General features: G+C 47.8%; 1 non-coding gene and 1 pseudogene across 1 annotated transcript; both read left to right on the top strand.

Annotated features, from left to right (window-relative positions):
* The first annotated feature begins 12,561 nt into the window (after window positions 1–12,561).
* LOC112239276 lies at window positions 12,562–12,729 on the top strand (annotated as a pseudogene).
* A 219-nt stretch (window positions 12,730–12,948) lies between these two features.
* Window positions 12,949–13,061, top strand: LOC112239277. Its single transcript, XR_002951787.2, has one exon. It is a non-coding gene; the product is annotated as a U5 spliceosomal RNA (small nuclear RNA).
* The last annotated feature ends 2,833 nt before the right edge of the window (window positions 13,062–15,894 follow it).

Here is a 15,894-nt window from a genome sequence, read left to right as displayed (position 1 = left end):
CTTTAGCCCACTCAGTGTCACTTTGAAGCTGTGTGTAGGCCTTTTCGGCTTTTCGATGGTGCAACTCACTTTCAACTGCAATCTTCCTCTTCTCCTCTTCAGATGTTGCTGCTGACATCTTAGTGAAGAATGCGTCACATTTGCCACAGGTGTCACTCCTGGGTTGGCCAAAATTGAGACTCTGCTGTTTGAAAATGTCCCTATAAACCCCGAATTTTGCAGATGATGTGGTATTCTTCTCTTTGTAGAGTCGGTACATTCGCAACAAATTCAGATAAGGGCTGAGGTATTCTCTGTGTACATCCCCCTTCTTCCGAGAGTAGTGGTTCTGGGTTCTTGGGAAAGATAGAATGTGCTCCTTGATGCCCTCTTTCACTGTAGCATGTATCCGATGTGGCCTGTAAGGAGACAACAAGGTGTTGTTAAACTTGTATTCTCTCAATGGTCTAGGGACCTGCCTTAGAGTGCAACTGTGTCGCTATAACCGGGGTACAAATCCCGGTCACGCCATTGCCGTTTGTGGCCGGGGTCCTGTAGGGCAGCAAGAATTAGGCCAGTGCTGTCCGGTGGGAGGGGGAAGGTAATCGGCACTCAGTCCTCAATGCTCAGGTGGTAGTTGGACAGCTTAGTTACCATCATTTTGTTTAAAAGTAATAAACATTTTTATATTTTTGTTTCAGAATTCGCTATTCATCCATTCGATACTCTATGTTAATGTTTAGAAGATTGTTTAGAGCACTGCTATAGTGAAATAATCCAGGCTGGAATCCATAGCGCATTACCTATTGCTATGCTTCCCTCTTCCATCTTCTAAAGGAGACCTAGCCTCAGTAGCCTGATCTGGAGACCCTGCAACCTCACCTGCCTCAGCTAACTTTTCCTGAATAACCTGACCAAAACAATTACATTTTAATTAGCAGGTTATTAAAAACTAGTACAGAGAATACAATATGTTTGTAATTGATATTCATATAGACATTAATTCATATTTTCACTTGCCTGAAGACGGCTGTTGGTTAGCTGGAACACAGACATGAAAGTAACCTTGCACACATTCAATCTCTGGCCTTCTTGCTGTACATGGTATTTGAAGGTTTGTTTCCGTCGTTTGTTCTCCTTTGTATCCTCAGGTTTACGTCTCCGTTTCACCTCATGCTGCAATAAAAATTGACAATGATGAATTCAGAATTTAATATACTGTAGCACATTCAGGATATTACTTGATCAGGACCTCCATCTTTCACACACTCCCAATCTATACACAGAATGAGTTTGTATTGCACCATTGTGTAACACAGCACTTTTAGAGTTAACGTTAATGTACGTATCATTACTGTCAAAGTTAAACTATGCAAGTGTTCAATATAGCTATTATAATAATAGGCGTTTTGTCTTATTTCTAACCTGTTCTAAGCCGGAGAGAATCAACGCTTGTTGTTTCTCGTATGGGACAGTGTAGAAACTGTTGAACAGATGCAGCTTGCATTCATCAGTCAACTTTCCACAATCCTTTCTGCACGTCGTGGAACACGCTCTTCCCTGCAGGATACAGTGCAACTAGCTAGCCATGTCGAATCATCCGGTGGACGGAGAAAAAGTAGCTAGCTATGTTTCTTCTATAATCTAGCAATAACATTTGTAACGATAATGTATGAGTTAGTAGCCAACGAACTTTAGCTAATATGTTTTCTCTATAGTTACAAATTAGACAACCCAGAACATACATGTTAGTTACTGTACTCTATAGCTAGCTAGCTTGATTGTTTGATATACGGTTCTTCCACATACCTCTTTTGGACAGCTTTTCCCAGTTTTTTCTTGACCCTTACGATTTGTATAGGGTTTTCCCGCATCCCGTAAGATCTTCCTTTGCCTGTCTTTCCATTCTTTTAGTTTTGTTTTACGTTTCTTTCGCACATTTCTGCGATTTTCATCAGCAACAGAAAGGTTGTGCGCTTGTCCGTCCATTCTGAGTGGTGCACATAAACGGTTATTCCACGAGAGCCTATCTTTAAATTTATAATTATTGTTAATTAGCGCGTGGAAAGCTTGTGAAACCGGTTCACTATAGAAAAATGGCGTCCAATAATGTATATTTCATGTATATCTCTTTTTTTTTTAAATGTCACATATATGGTTCTTTGTCTGTAGGATTCAATTAACAAGTCAATAACACAGTAGAAAAAAAGGGGAGTCTATATACAGTGTGTGCAAAAGGCATGAGGAGGTAGGAGAATAATTACAATTTTGCAGATTAACACTGGAGTGATAAATGATCAGATGGTCATGTACAGGTAGAGATATTGGTGTGCAAAAGAGCAGAAAAGTAAATAAATAAAAACAGTATGGGGATGAGGTAGGTAAAAATGGGTGAGCTATTTACCGATAGACTATGTACAGCTGCAGCGATCGGTTAGCTGCTCAGATAGCAGATGTTTGAAGTTGGTGAGGGAGATAAAAGTCTCCAACTTCAGCGATTTTTGCAATTCGTTCCAGTCACAGGCAGCAGAGAACTGGAACGAAAGGCGGCCAAATGAGGTGTTGGCTTTAGGGATGATCAGTGAGATACACCTGCTGGAGCGCGTGCTACGGATGCGTGTTGCAATCGTGACCAGTGAACTGAGATAAGGCGGAGCTTTACCTAGCATGGACTTGTAGATGACCTGGAGCCAGGGGGTCTGGCGACAAATATGTAGCGAGGGCCAGCCGACTAGAGCATACAAGTCGCAGTGGTGGGTGGTATAAGGTGCTTTAGTGACAAAACGGATGGCACTGTGATAAACTGCATCCAGTTTGCTGAGTAGAGTGTTGGAAGCAATTTTGTAGATGACATCGCCGAAGTCGAGGATCGGTAGGTTAGTCAGCTTTACTAGGGTAAGTTTGGCAGCGTGAGTGAAGGAGGCTTTGTTGCGGAATAGGAAGCCGACTCTTGATTTGATTTTCGATTGGAGATGTTTGATATGAGTCTGGAAGGAGAGTTTACAGTCTAGCTAGACACCTAGGTACTTATAGATGTCCACATATTCAAGGTGGGAACCATCCAGGGTGGTGATGCTAGTCAGGCGTGCGGGTGCAGGCAGCGAACGGTTGAAAAGCATGCATTTGGTTTTACTAGCGTTTAAGAGCAGTTGGAGGCCACGGAAGGAGTGTTGTATGGCATTGGAGCTCGTTTGGAGGTTAGATAGCACAGTGTCCAAGGACGGGCTGGAAGTATATAGAATGGTGTCGTCTGCGTAGAGGTGGATCAGGGAATCGCCCACAGCAAGAGCAACATCATTGATATATACAGAGAAAAAAGTCGGCCCGAGGATTGAACCCTGTGGCACCCCCATAGAGACTGCCAGAGGACCGGACAGCATGCCCTCCGATTTGACACACTGAACTCTGTCTGCAAAGTAATTGGTGAACCAGGCAAGGCAGTCATCCGAAAAACCGAGGCTACTGAGTCTGCCGATAAGAATATGGTGATTGACAGAGTCGAAAGCCTTGGCAAGGTCGATGAAGATGGCTGCACAGTACTGTCTTTTATCGATGGCGGTTATGATATCATTTAGTACCTTGAGCGTGGCTGAGGTGCACCCGTGACCGGCTCGGAAACCAGATTGCACAGTGGAGAAGGTACGGTGGGATTCGAGATGGTCAGTGACCTGATTGTTGACTTGGCTTTCGAAGACCTTAGATAGGCAGGGCAGGATGGATATATGTCTGTAACAGTTTGGGTCCAGAGTGTCTGCGGCAGCTTTCCAATCCTTGGGGATCTCAGACGATATGAAAGAGAGGTTGAACAGGCTGGTAATAGGGGTTGCGACAATGGCGGCGGATACTTTCAGAAATAGAGGGTCCAGATTGTCAAAAGCCCAGCTGATTTGTACGGGTCCAGGTTTTGCAGCTCTTTCAGAACATCTGCTATCTGGATTTTGGTAAAGGAGAACCTGGAGAGGCTTGGGCGAGTAGCTGCGGGGGGGGCGGAGCTGTTGGCCGAGGTTGGAGTAGCCAGGCGGAAGGCATGGCCAGCCGTTGAGAAATGCTTGTTGAAGTTTTCGATAATCATGGGTTTATCGGTGGTGACCGTGTTACCTAGCCTCAGTGCAGTGGGCAGCTGGGAGGAGGCACTCCATGGACTTCAGTGTCCCAGAACTTTTTGGAGTTGGAGCTACAGGATGCAAACTTCTGCCTGAAGAAGCTGGCCTTAGCTTTCCTGACTGACTGCGTGTATTGGTTCCTGACTTCCCTGAACAGTTGCATATCGCGGGGACTATTCGATGCTATTCGTAGCAAGTTTTAAGTTCCTTGGCATACACATCACAGACAAACTGAATTGGTCCACTCACACAGACAGCATCGTGAAGAAGGCGCAGCAGCGCCTCTTCAACCTCAGGAGGCTGAAGAAATTTGGCTTGTCACCAAAAGCACTCACAAACTTCTACAGATGCACAATCGAGAGCATCCTGGCGGGCTGTATCACCGCCTGGTACGGCAACTGCTCCGCCCTCAACCGTAAGGCTCTCCAGAGGGTAGTGAGGTCTGCACAACGCATCACTACCTGCCCTCCAGGACACCTACACCACCCGATGTTACAGGAAGGCCATAAAGATCATCAAGGACATCAACCACCCGAGCCACTGCCTGTTCAACCCGCTATCATCCAGAAGGCGAGGTCAGTACAGGTGCATCAAAGCTGGGACCGAGAGAAAAACAGCTTCTATCTCAAGGCCATCAGACTGTTAAACAGCCACCACTAACATTGAGTGGCTGCTGCCAACACACTGACAATGACACTGACTCAACTCCAGCCACTTTTCAGGAGCCCACTCTCAATGAGTGTAGAGGCCTGCTGCTGCGGCCACTTTGTTATTTGTCAGATGGGGAGGAGAGGAGGTAGGGGGGCAAATTGATTAAGAAAAATATATAAACTGCATAATAAATAAATGTGACTAGTAAATTGTGTGATGTAGGACCTGGGACCAAGCCCGTAGGGGGCCCAAGGGGCAAAACAAATACAAAATAAATACTTTTTACAATTATTATTATTTTTTAATCCAACCACAGGAGCCCGCTCTCAACGTTTAAAATACAACAGAGAGCATACTTTTAGCCAAAGAGGATCAATAGTTTCTAAAATAATAACTATCAAAAACACATACAGTACATGTGCTGTATCTGCCAAAATAAAAGAAACACCAACAAGTGTATCAAACACAGGTAAAATCAAATCAAATCAAATTGTATTTGTCAACTGCATCAAACGCAACAGGTGTAGACATTACCTTGAAATGCTTACTTACAAACCCTTAACCAACAATGGAATTTTACGAAAATAGAGTTTTACTAAATAATCTTTATTAAATAAACAAATGTAAAAAAAAGTTTAAAAATAATGAAGCTATATACAGGGGGTACCGGTACCAATTCAATGTGCGGGGGTACAGGTTAGTCAAGGTAATTTAGGTAATTTGCACATGTAGGTAGTGGTAAAGTGACTATGCATATATAATAAACAGCAAGTAGTAGCAGTGTAAAAACAAAGGGGGGGTTGGGTTCATGCAAATAGTCTGGGTGGCCATTTTACTAATTGTTAAGCAGTCTTATGGCTTGGGGGTAGAATCTGTTAACGAGTACTTTTGGACCTAGACTTGGCGCTTCGGTACCGCTTAACGTGCGGTTGTCGAGAGAACAGTCTATGACTTGGGTGACTGGAGTCTTTCACAATTTTTAGGGCCTTCCTCTGACACCGCCTAGTATAGAGGTCCTGGATGTGAGGAAGCTTGGCCCCAGTGATGTACTGAGCCATACGCACTACCCTCTGTAGTGACTTAAGGTCGGATACCGATCAGTTGCCATACCAGGCAGTGATGCAACCGGTCAGGATGCTCTCAATGGTGCAGCTGTAAAACCTTTTGAGGATCTGGGGACTCTTGACAAATATTTTCAGTCTCCTAAAGGGGGAATAGGCATTGTCGGGCCCTGTTCCAGACTGTCTTGCTGTGTTTGGACCATAATAGTTGGTTGGTGAGGTGGACACCAAGAAACAAGAAGCTCTCGACCCGCCCTCCTTTTCCTGTAGTCCACGATCAGCTCCTTTGTCTTGCTTACATTGAGGGAGAGGTTGTTGTCCAGGCACCACATTGCCAGGCCTCTGATCTCTTCCCTATAGGCTGTCTCATCGTTGACGGTGATCAGGCTTACCACTGTTTTGTCGTCAGCAAACTTAATGATGGTGTTGGAGCCGAGCTTGACCACGTAGTCATGGGTGAACAGGGAGTACAGGAAGGGACTTAGCATGCACCCCTACGGGTCACCCATGTTGAGGATCAGCTTGCAGATGTGTTGTTGCCTACCCTTACCACCTGGGTGTGGCAAGTCAGGTAGTCCAGGATACAGTTGCAGAGGGAGGGGTTTAGTCCCAGGGTCCTTAACTTAGTAATGAGCTTTGTGGGCACTATGGTGTTGAACGCTGAGATGTAGTCAATGAACAGTATTCTCACATAGGTGATCCTTTTGTCCATGTGGGAAAGGGCAGTGTGGAATGCAATTGAGTTTGCGTCATCTGTGGATATGTTGGGGCGGTATCTGAATTGGAGTGGGTCTAGGGTTTCCGGGATGAAGATGTTGACGTGAGCCATGACCAGCCTTTCAAAGCACTTCATGGCTACCGACGTGATTGCTACGGGCGGTAGTCATTTAGGCAGGTTACCTTCGCGTTCTTGGGCACAGGGACTAAGGGTGGTCTGTAGGTATTACAGACTTGCTCAGGGAGAGGTTTAAAATGTCAGCGAAGACAGTTGCCAGCTGGTTGGCACATGCTCTGAGTAAACAAGTTTCTGTCCGATAGTTCTTTGAGGGACCCCGTAACAACGCGCGGAAAAAGTTCATTTTCAGCACATTCAGGTTGCTGCTTGGGCTCCGAATGACCTATCGAGCCGAAACTCAGGATTTGGGGTCGCCTCAGCTAGGCCTAAACATAATGTCAGAACTGGACCCTCAGTTAGAAGGTGTTTTAAGTTTTTAATATGGTTTATACACAAGGCGCTGTGAATTTTGGGCCTGCTCTGAAATATGTGATAGTTGGCTTCTAAACGTGTTGGACAAAGTAGGTTTGGTGTCAATATTTATCAGTTTGGTGTCAGAATGATATCTTATTGAGTGAGGGACGCTGACCTGATGGCTGACTTTAGTCCATTTCCAATAAGTTTAAACAGTGATGAACCATCACAAAATAGACAGACTGAAATCAACATTAAAAGTGTTGGCAAATGGCATCATCGTAATCTCTAGGCCGTGCCGAGTTCAAGGAGATGCTCCACTTGACCGTAGCTTGCTCTGTTTGACTGCAGCGACCGTGCAAATAGCAAGCCCAGAAGCCTGACTAGTAATGATTTAACGATGCTTTGGACATTATGCATCCTCTGGGACACACAGAGACGAGGGCGAGGTTGGGGTGGACAATAAACAGAGTTATTCTAGTTGCGTGCACCGGTTCATGTAGTCTGACACCTCTGAGTTTCTCCATAACATGGGTTTACAGGTTATGCTCTAACTCTGCTTCTGTGCAGGCGAATTTCAACTCCTTCAAGTCATTTTGCCAAGTGTTCAGGGTCACCTGTACCTCTACAGATATCAACATGAAAAGATTGAATGGTCCCCTTCATATCATAAAGGGGAAACGTGAACTTTAAAATCAAATAGGGCAGAAATCCCCAAATAGGGAGGCTTAAATCAACACAGCAAGGGAAGCAAATGGCATCACCATCACCTACCCCAATGAGGATGTGTTTACTTTCAGCTTCCTGTGACAACCGGAAATGCCTTAAATTGGGGTCATAGGGGCTGTTTTTAAGGTTTAAAAAGGTCACATTTTTCCAAAATATCATATGTGATTAGGCAACCCTCACAAACTATAAATCAGTCATTCCTCCCATTGGATGTACAAGAAAAAACTCTCACACACACAGCTAGGATGGAGTGATACAGTGCGGGGCATAAAAACACAGAGCCTGCAATGGCATCACCATAATCTCTAGGCCATGCCGAGTTCAACGAGATGGCCCGCTTGACCGTAGCTCACTCACTCAGTCTGACCACAGCGACCGTGCAAAACAGTAGGCCCAAAATGTACACTGGCCTAAATTTCAGGTGCTTTGGGTGACAGCGGCAGAACCATTAGGGTTAGAAGCACAATTCAACCTCAGGAACGTTCCTAAGGTCCTCCTGATCTGTGCAAGCCTAACCTTGACCATGTGGCATTAACCCTTATTAACAGGGAAAACCGGGTGTTTACATCAAACAGTTTGCAATGACTTCTCTCCCCATAGGATTGCATTGCCTGCTCCCCTAAATTCAACCTGAAGTCTATGTAGGTTATGAATGCCTTTTGAACCTGTCTTCGATGACAATCCATCAGGCCACTATGAGATCTACCTGTGTTTATTATAAGCTTCCTGGAGCAACCGGAAGTGTTTTGATGATATACTAAACCTGAATTTTGTGAAAAACAGTGCATTCAATCCTGTGTAAATCAATCAGTTATTAACGTAAAGACTTTAAACTTCTGTAAAAGCCTTCCTCAGCGAGGATTTGTGTTTGTAAAAAGGTCACATCTTTCCAAAACTTCATATGTGTGATAAGACAACCCTCGTGAACTGTAATGATTTCATTAGAGTCGGATAGAGGCATGCTGTTCTATGCCCGTCAGCCACCTTTCTGAGGGAAATGCAGGGAGTACGGGCATGGAACAGCCTCATGTGGGATGGTAAAATGCAGGTTTTGCATGTTGGAGGAACATGAGGCCAAAAATTGTACGGCACCAAAGGAATGTCATGGGTGTGGCAGTAAACAGCACCTGTTTCGTAAGTGCCCGGCGAGGCAACAAACGTATGCGGCAGCGGCTGCTGGGGGAAGGATGCTGGAGGAAAGGGCTTGGAGGAGAAGGGGAGGCCAGGAGAAGGGGACCTAGGTCACAGGCCAGAAGAGGCAGCGAAGAGGATGGTGAGTGGGGAACCGGAGAAGCAAGCCCGGTCTTTGCCAGCTCCAAACGTCAGGGGTAAGGTCGTTTTGGAGGAGAAGGCCTCGGTGGAGTTGGAGGTCGTCCCGGAGACCCAGATGTCAACTGGTACTTAATCCATCAGTAGGCCACCGGGAGAGGTTGGTGGAGCAACAGGAGAGTTGGGCTCATCCCCCAACGAAGTCTACAATGATGAAGAGGCATTCAGGGCCATCGTGGGGGAGATGAGGGAGACGGTGGAGGAGCTCCAGGTCTCACAAACGAGGATGACAGAATGGGGTTCCATCTCTCCCTTCCCGGCCACTTCAAGAACAAAGTGGGTGGCCTCCACAGCCCAGCAGGAGTTAGGGTTGTGTTTGGACTCAGGTGAGGCTAGGAGGAAAAAAAGGAAGAAGAGGTCTTCCCTGGAGCTGGGAGAGGGTCAGAGTGGGCTGGGAGGGGTTTGGGCGTGTGAGCGATTGGGGAGATGGACAGTGGCACAGAGGTGGCCCCCCTGTCGCCACGGGACCCATCACACCTACTCCTGATGGACATAGACCCGGTGACCCCTGAGCTGTGTCTGCCATCTGGGGATGGGGATGGGGGGTTTCAGGCTATTTCTGGGACGCCCTGACCACCCATCCACAACCCCAACCCCGTCCCTGCATCTTGGGCTTCTCAGCAGGAGGATACGGTGGGTAGGGAGACTTCAGAGGCCGTGGGTCTGGGGCCTCTGTCTGTGGATGTGCGAGGGTGTGGGGATGTGGCCGGTGCTGCCGGGGGGGCCCCCCTGTCATCGCAGGGCTCATCTCTCCCACTTTTCCCGATGGACATGAACCCGTCGTCCCCGGTGCTGTGTTTGCCATCTGGGGATGGGGTGTCTCAGGCTAGTTCTGGGACGCCGGGACCCTCCATCCCCAACCCCGTCCCCGTGTCTTGGGATTCTCAGGAGGGAGGTATGGGGGGGCCTCGGAGGCTGCTGGTCCAGTGACCCAGTTTGATGAGGACCTTTACCCACCGGACGGAGTACCTGAACCCTGCACCTGGTTGACTTTTCTTTTTAAGTGTGCAACCATGGCAAACATTCAAATAATGACTATGAATGTTCGGGGTCTAAGGGACACTGTAAAGAGAATTGCAGTCTTTAGTTGTTTATCAAACATATGTTTTACCTTTTTGTTTCTTGCAGGAGGTACATTTAAGGGATGGGGGGGATGTAGAGCAGTTTAAAAAAGAGTGGGAAAAAGGGAAGTTGGTGTGGAGTGTGGGGGTGCCCACTCATCAGGGGTTGGGATTTTGTTTGGGACAAGGGAAGTGAGGGTGGAAGGCACGTAGAATCGTGGGAGGTAGGTAGTAAAGTAAGAATTAGGGTATTTATTATTGGTTTTTGTAAGAGGAAGGGGAGAGAGGAGAGAAGGGAGGTGGAGCAGCTACAACGTTTACTCGATCTCGAGTACGAGGCAGACAACCTCGGTGCTTCGATGGACGTTGAGCGTGCTACCAGCCTCAAGGCTCAACTCAGGGAGGTGCATGAGCGGAAGGCCCGTGCCTTCCTGCAGCGTGCACACTCTGAGTTCATAGAGCAGAATGAGACCTGCTCTGCAGTATTTTTCAAATCAGTTAGGGAAAAGCAGGTAAGACAGGTTTTTTATGGGGTGAGGGATGGACAGGGTAGGGTAGTTAGGGAGCCGGAGCAGATGGTCAGGGTGGCAACTGACCATTTCCGGGTTTTTTTCCAGGAGAGGGTAGTAGAAGAAGAACAGGGTACCGTGTTTTTAGAACACTTGTCCCGGCGTGTGCCGGAGGACATTAGAAAGGCGATGGATGCCCCGATAACACTAGAGGAGGTGGAGAGCGCCCTCAAGAGGATGGGGAAAGGGAAGGTGCCTGGGATGGATGGGCTGCCAGCTGAGTTTTACCTCAAGTTTTGGGGTATGCTTGGACCGGTGGTCCTAGAAGTCCTGACGGCCGTTCTCGAGACTGGAGTCCCGGGCAGGTCAATGGCTGTAGGCGTGCTGTCCCTCCTCTACAAGAAGGGAGACACCGCCGACCTTAGCAACTGGCGGCCGTTGACCATGCTGTGCGTAGATTATAAGATACTAGCTAAGGTCATGGCAGACCGTGTGCGCACAGCCCTTCCCTACGTTGTCCATGAGGATCAAACGTGTGGGGTGGAAGGCCGTTCCATTAGGTGGAACCTCCAACTGATAAGGGACTCCATCGCCTGGGTTGAGGATAGAAGTCTACCTCTGATGGTAGCGGCGCTTGATCAGGCCAAGGCTTTTGATCGCGTCAGTAGGTTTTTTCTTTTCAGAGTGTTAGGTAGGTTAGGGTTTAGTGATCGCTTTATAGAGTGGATCAAGATTTTGTATGTGGGAGCGGGGTGCCGGGTGAGCATAAACAGCCATCTGGGCGACGTGTTTAGCCTCTCCTCAGGGGTCAGGCAGGGATGCCCGCTCTCGGCACTCCTTTTCGTGCTCTACATGGAGCCCCTGGCGGCTGCCATTAGGGCTGACGCAGGGGTGGAGGGCTTGCTGGTCCCTGGTAGCGGCGGTTTGCGTGTCAAGGTGACACAATACGCCGATGACACCACCTTGCTTTTGTGCAAGGACTCGTGCCTGCTAAGGTCTCTGGCCATAATTGGAGACTTTACCCGCGCGTCGGGAGCGGTCCTTAACCTCGCCAAGTCGTCTGTTAAGTATTTCGGCAGATGGCGGGGTAGGACGGACGTGCCTGGAGGGCTATCTCTCTGTAATGGGGCCCTGAGGATTCTTGGGGTCCTTTTTGAGACCTCCGGCTCCGCGACACTGAACTGGAACATGAGGGTTGCTGTGGTTCAGAGGAAGCTGGCAATGTGGAAGGCCAGATCCTTGTCCTTTTTGGGCAAGGTTCTGGTACTGAAGGTGGATGTACTGCCTTCCCTTCTGTATTTGGCTTACATCTATCCATTGCCAGCGAGCATGAGGAGGGGGCTAGTAAGGCTCGTGTTTCAGTTCATGTGGGGAGGCAGGTACGAGTATGTCGCCAGGGCTCGCATGATCTCAACAATCGGGGAGGGTGGGAGGGGAGTTCCACACTTCCCACTCAAGTTGGACTCGATTTTTGTTTCGTTTTTGTTGAATGAGCTCGCTAATCCGGTGATTCATCCCTCCGGTTACTTCCTGCGGGTGTTTTTCTCGTACCAGGCGAGAAGCATAATGGTGTGGTCCAACACGGGTCCTCGGGCTGAACAGCTGCCGTGGCACTTTCAGCCATGCGGCGAAGTGGCTGCGCGCACATCCCGAGGTTGAAGTCGCCCGAGTAGGTTTGGACCACAAACGCCTGTACGAGGAGGTCAGACGGACCGTTTGTGCGCCCCCTGTGGTGGGTACCCCTGCTGTGGTCTGGGGGTAAATGTCAGTCGGTTGGAAAATGTATTTGACGTGCGGATTTTTTAACTGTGAAATAGATTATGGTGTATGTTAAGATGTGGTGGAAGAAGGTTTTGAAAACCAGTGGCTTTTTTCTAATGAAAACTTTTTGTATGGGTATGTTATAAATGTGTGAATTGTTCACCATTTGGATGTATGAAAGGTAGAAAAAAACATTGAATCATCATCTGTTCTTATCAATTTAATATCTGATACTTCCCCCATCGGGGGACTATATATTAAATGGATTTTTCGAACAGGGAGTCGGAAATGGGGCTCGCTCCGTCTGCTCCACGCACCGATCCGGTATTGCAGTACCCCCGTTTCTCTCCATTTTACTTAAAACATTTTGTTTTTAATTGGCCAGGATTGTGTGTGTGTCTGTTTTTGACTACCCCAAAAATATAATCACTTCACCAGGATAGTGAGTGTCTGTCTGTCTGTGACTTTTTACCGACAGCCCTCAAAAACTTGGAAGAGTGGGTTCGGGGACCCCCCGCAATAAACCAGCCTAGAGTGCACAGAGTGTGTCTAGGGCCCCGACCTCTGACTTCCATACGACTCTGGTTTCTCTTCATTACGCACAAGCCTTTCACCTTTTACTAAAGACTTCCGTGGAGAGGAACACTTACGAGTTCAACATATTTTTGGAGGTGCTTTGCTCGGTATCTTGTTTCAAGAGAAATCGACAGAGATGACGCCGAGACTTTTTGATCAGGCGTTTGACTTCAATCTGGCTGACAGGTATATTTTTCCACTCAAAGTCGTCGCTCGGGCAATTGAGTTCAAGCCCCGATGACTGGCGTATTTGAACAAATAGTCACACTGGGCGTAATGAGCTAGTGACTTGAAACACTTGCCTGTCGACAGGGAAACGTTGGGTGGGGAGGAGCCAACTTTTGCCAAATCGCTGAGATCTGCCGAAACCCCCAGGTGTCCGGCGGCTGCAGGGGTAAATTTGTGGGTTATTGCTTCTCGGCCTTTTGGCTCAGATCAAGTTTGGTACCGCGGTGCTGAAACTCCTGAGTCAAGAGCCGAAGGCCGGAAGGCGGTAAAGCCTTTGTTGGAATCGTTGTGTGTTTTCCAACTATTTTCTTTTGCTCAAGCATGCCATTCTCCAGGAGGAAATGTTGCGTAATACATCTAGCAGGTCGGTCCCCGGGATCGAACAGGCAAACACCGTTCGTTTTGCATGGAGGAATAAAGACATGGGAGAGACGTCTTTTGTCTCCAGGGTAACCCGATGGAAGCGGCCTTTTACACGGAGGAAAAGCACAACAAGATAATGAAGTAGGAGAGGGAAGTGGGAGATGGAAGACCGATGTGCTATTATGAAGTATCTAGTCTGGCAATGAACAGTTTCCGGGTGGTGACTGTTGACATGTTTTATCCGCATGTCACGGACGAGGAGGTGAGGGCCTTTCTGGGGAGATATATGGATAATGTCTCCACAGCAAGGTACCTACAGGACTCCCTGGGGTTTTGGAATGGAAGGGAGAGGTTTCCAGGCCATCCTCGGAGGATCCAAAGGGATTGGGTGTTTACCTTCCTCCTCCTGCTATGTTCTCCATGGGGGCTGACGGGGACGTTATTTTATGCCCGTCAGCCTCCATTCTGAAGGTGTTGTATGGCCTACGGCCACATCTTGGCCTCGTGCAGCACAAGTAGGTGTAGATTCTGTGGATCAGAGAAGCATGAGGCAAAGGACTGCGATGAGCCCAAGGCGTACCATGGGTGTGGCTCATCAGCACACCTGTGGCGGGACTGCCCAGCTCATCAGAGGTCATACGCGTCTGCTGCTGGAGGGGAGCGGGGGATCGGGGAAGAGGAGGAGATCCAGACATAAGCACAGGCCCAGAGAGAACAGCTGCTCAAATTGTCACACTGGGCGTAAAGAGCTAGTGACTTAAAGACGCATTGGCGACTTAAAAAAAAACACTTCCCTGTCGCCAGGGAAACATTGGGTGGGGAGGAGCCAACTTTTGCCAAACCGCTGAGATCTGCTGAGACCCCCGGGTGCCCCGTGGGTGTAGGGGTCAATTTGTGGGTTATCGCCTCTCGGCCTTTTGGCTCAAATCAATTGTGTGGCATGCCCACAGCATGAGCAATGAAGGAAAGAGAAGGTGATGGCGACGGGGGACTTTACGTCGGCCCCTTCAGCGTGACTTTTGAATACAATCCGGTTTGTTGGAAAAGAAATGGACGGAATGCAGTTCGTTATGGGAAGGAGTTTCGCAAAAGAAGTCATCTTTGAATTTCTTGGATTGACATCGGAACGAATCTACTGCTACAGAGATTTTCCTCTATGGAATGTTTTTAAGGTCTCCTTCACGGTGGATTACCTGTGTCAGGAAGCTTGGAAAAAGTGGAACACAAGGACAAAACACCGATTTCCAACTTCAATGTGGAGCCTCTGTTCGCAAGTCGGGTAAGGACTAATACTGTCTGCATGCAAAAACAGTATGTGAAAGAGCAGGATATTACAATCCTTCCTGGGTAAATACTGTGATGTAATGGGGGTTGGAACAAAATAAATAAATTTCCATGTGGAATGGAAATAGAAAATAAGCTGTCCTATTTAGAACACGGACGGGAGGAATTTAATATCCCCAGCGTCCTTCTACATTGGCGGTGTAAAGGGGTATCTTTACTTCTATGGACAGCCTAAAACATGATGCGGAGAAGAGGGACACATTTCAGCACTGTGCCCAAACACGTTCTGTAGAAACTGTTTGGAGGCGGATCATCTGGCAAGATATTGTAAAAAAAAAAAATTGTGTAATCTGTGTGATTCAACTGAGCACATGTTCAAAGACTGCCCAGACAGACACAACACCTGTGCAGAATCACTGCGAAACATCAAGGTGGTATTGGATGAGATCTCGAGAGACCATGCACCTGCACCTGAGAACCCCCCGAGTTCTCTTCCGGAGGCTTCTCCGAGAAAGGCGCCGGGTGATGTTTCAGAGCCCTATGCTTTAGGGAATCCGGTGGCAGGAACCTCCGCTCAACCAGAACAGGTGGCAACAGAGGAATCTTCTCAGGGGATAATAATATCAGATACCCCAGTGGAAAGTAGAATACAGTGGGGTGAAACAGAAGAGGATAAAGAGATGGATTGGAAAACAGTAGAGGGGAAGAGAACAGCAAAAAGGACAGAGGAGAGGCTGGACAACGAGAAAAAAAAACAAGTAATAGAGACAGACATTCAGCAGATTCTACGCTCTGGAGAACAAGGAGCCGGGAGAGCAAGGAGCTCCAGGTCCTGAGCCGCCCTCAGCAGGAAAGCCTTCAGAGGATGATAGTGAGGGCAGCGGGGATTCCCAGCCAGAGTTCGTGAGTTGCTCTATGGTGGACAGATTGAAGTAAACAACATTGTTTCTGACAAAGGGGAAAAGAGACGGAACATAAAAGAAAATCATGTTTTATGTCCTGCCAGTTAATGCCAGGGGATTGAGAGACAATGTAAAGAGGACATCTTTGTTTTTTTCCTTAAAGGCATTG

Source organism: Oncorhynchus tshawytscha, linkage group LG10 (genome assembly GCF_018296145.1).
Source record: "Oncorhynchus tshawytscha isolate Ot180627B linkage group LG10, Otsh_v2.0, whole genome shotgun sequence".
NCBI classification, from domain to species: Eukaryota; Metazoa; Chordata; class Actinopteri; order Salmoniformes; family Salmonidae; genus Oncorhynchus; species Oncorhynchus tshawytscha.
The sequence above is the reverse complement of the archived record's forward strand: the minus strand, read 5'-3'. Positions and strand labels throughout refer to the sequence as shown.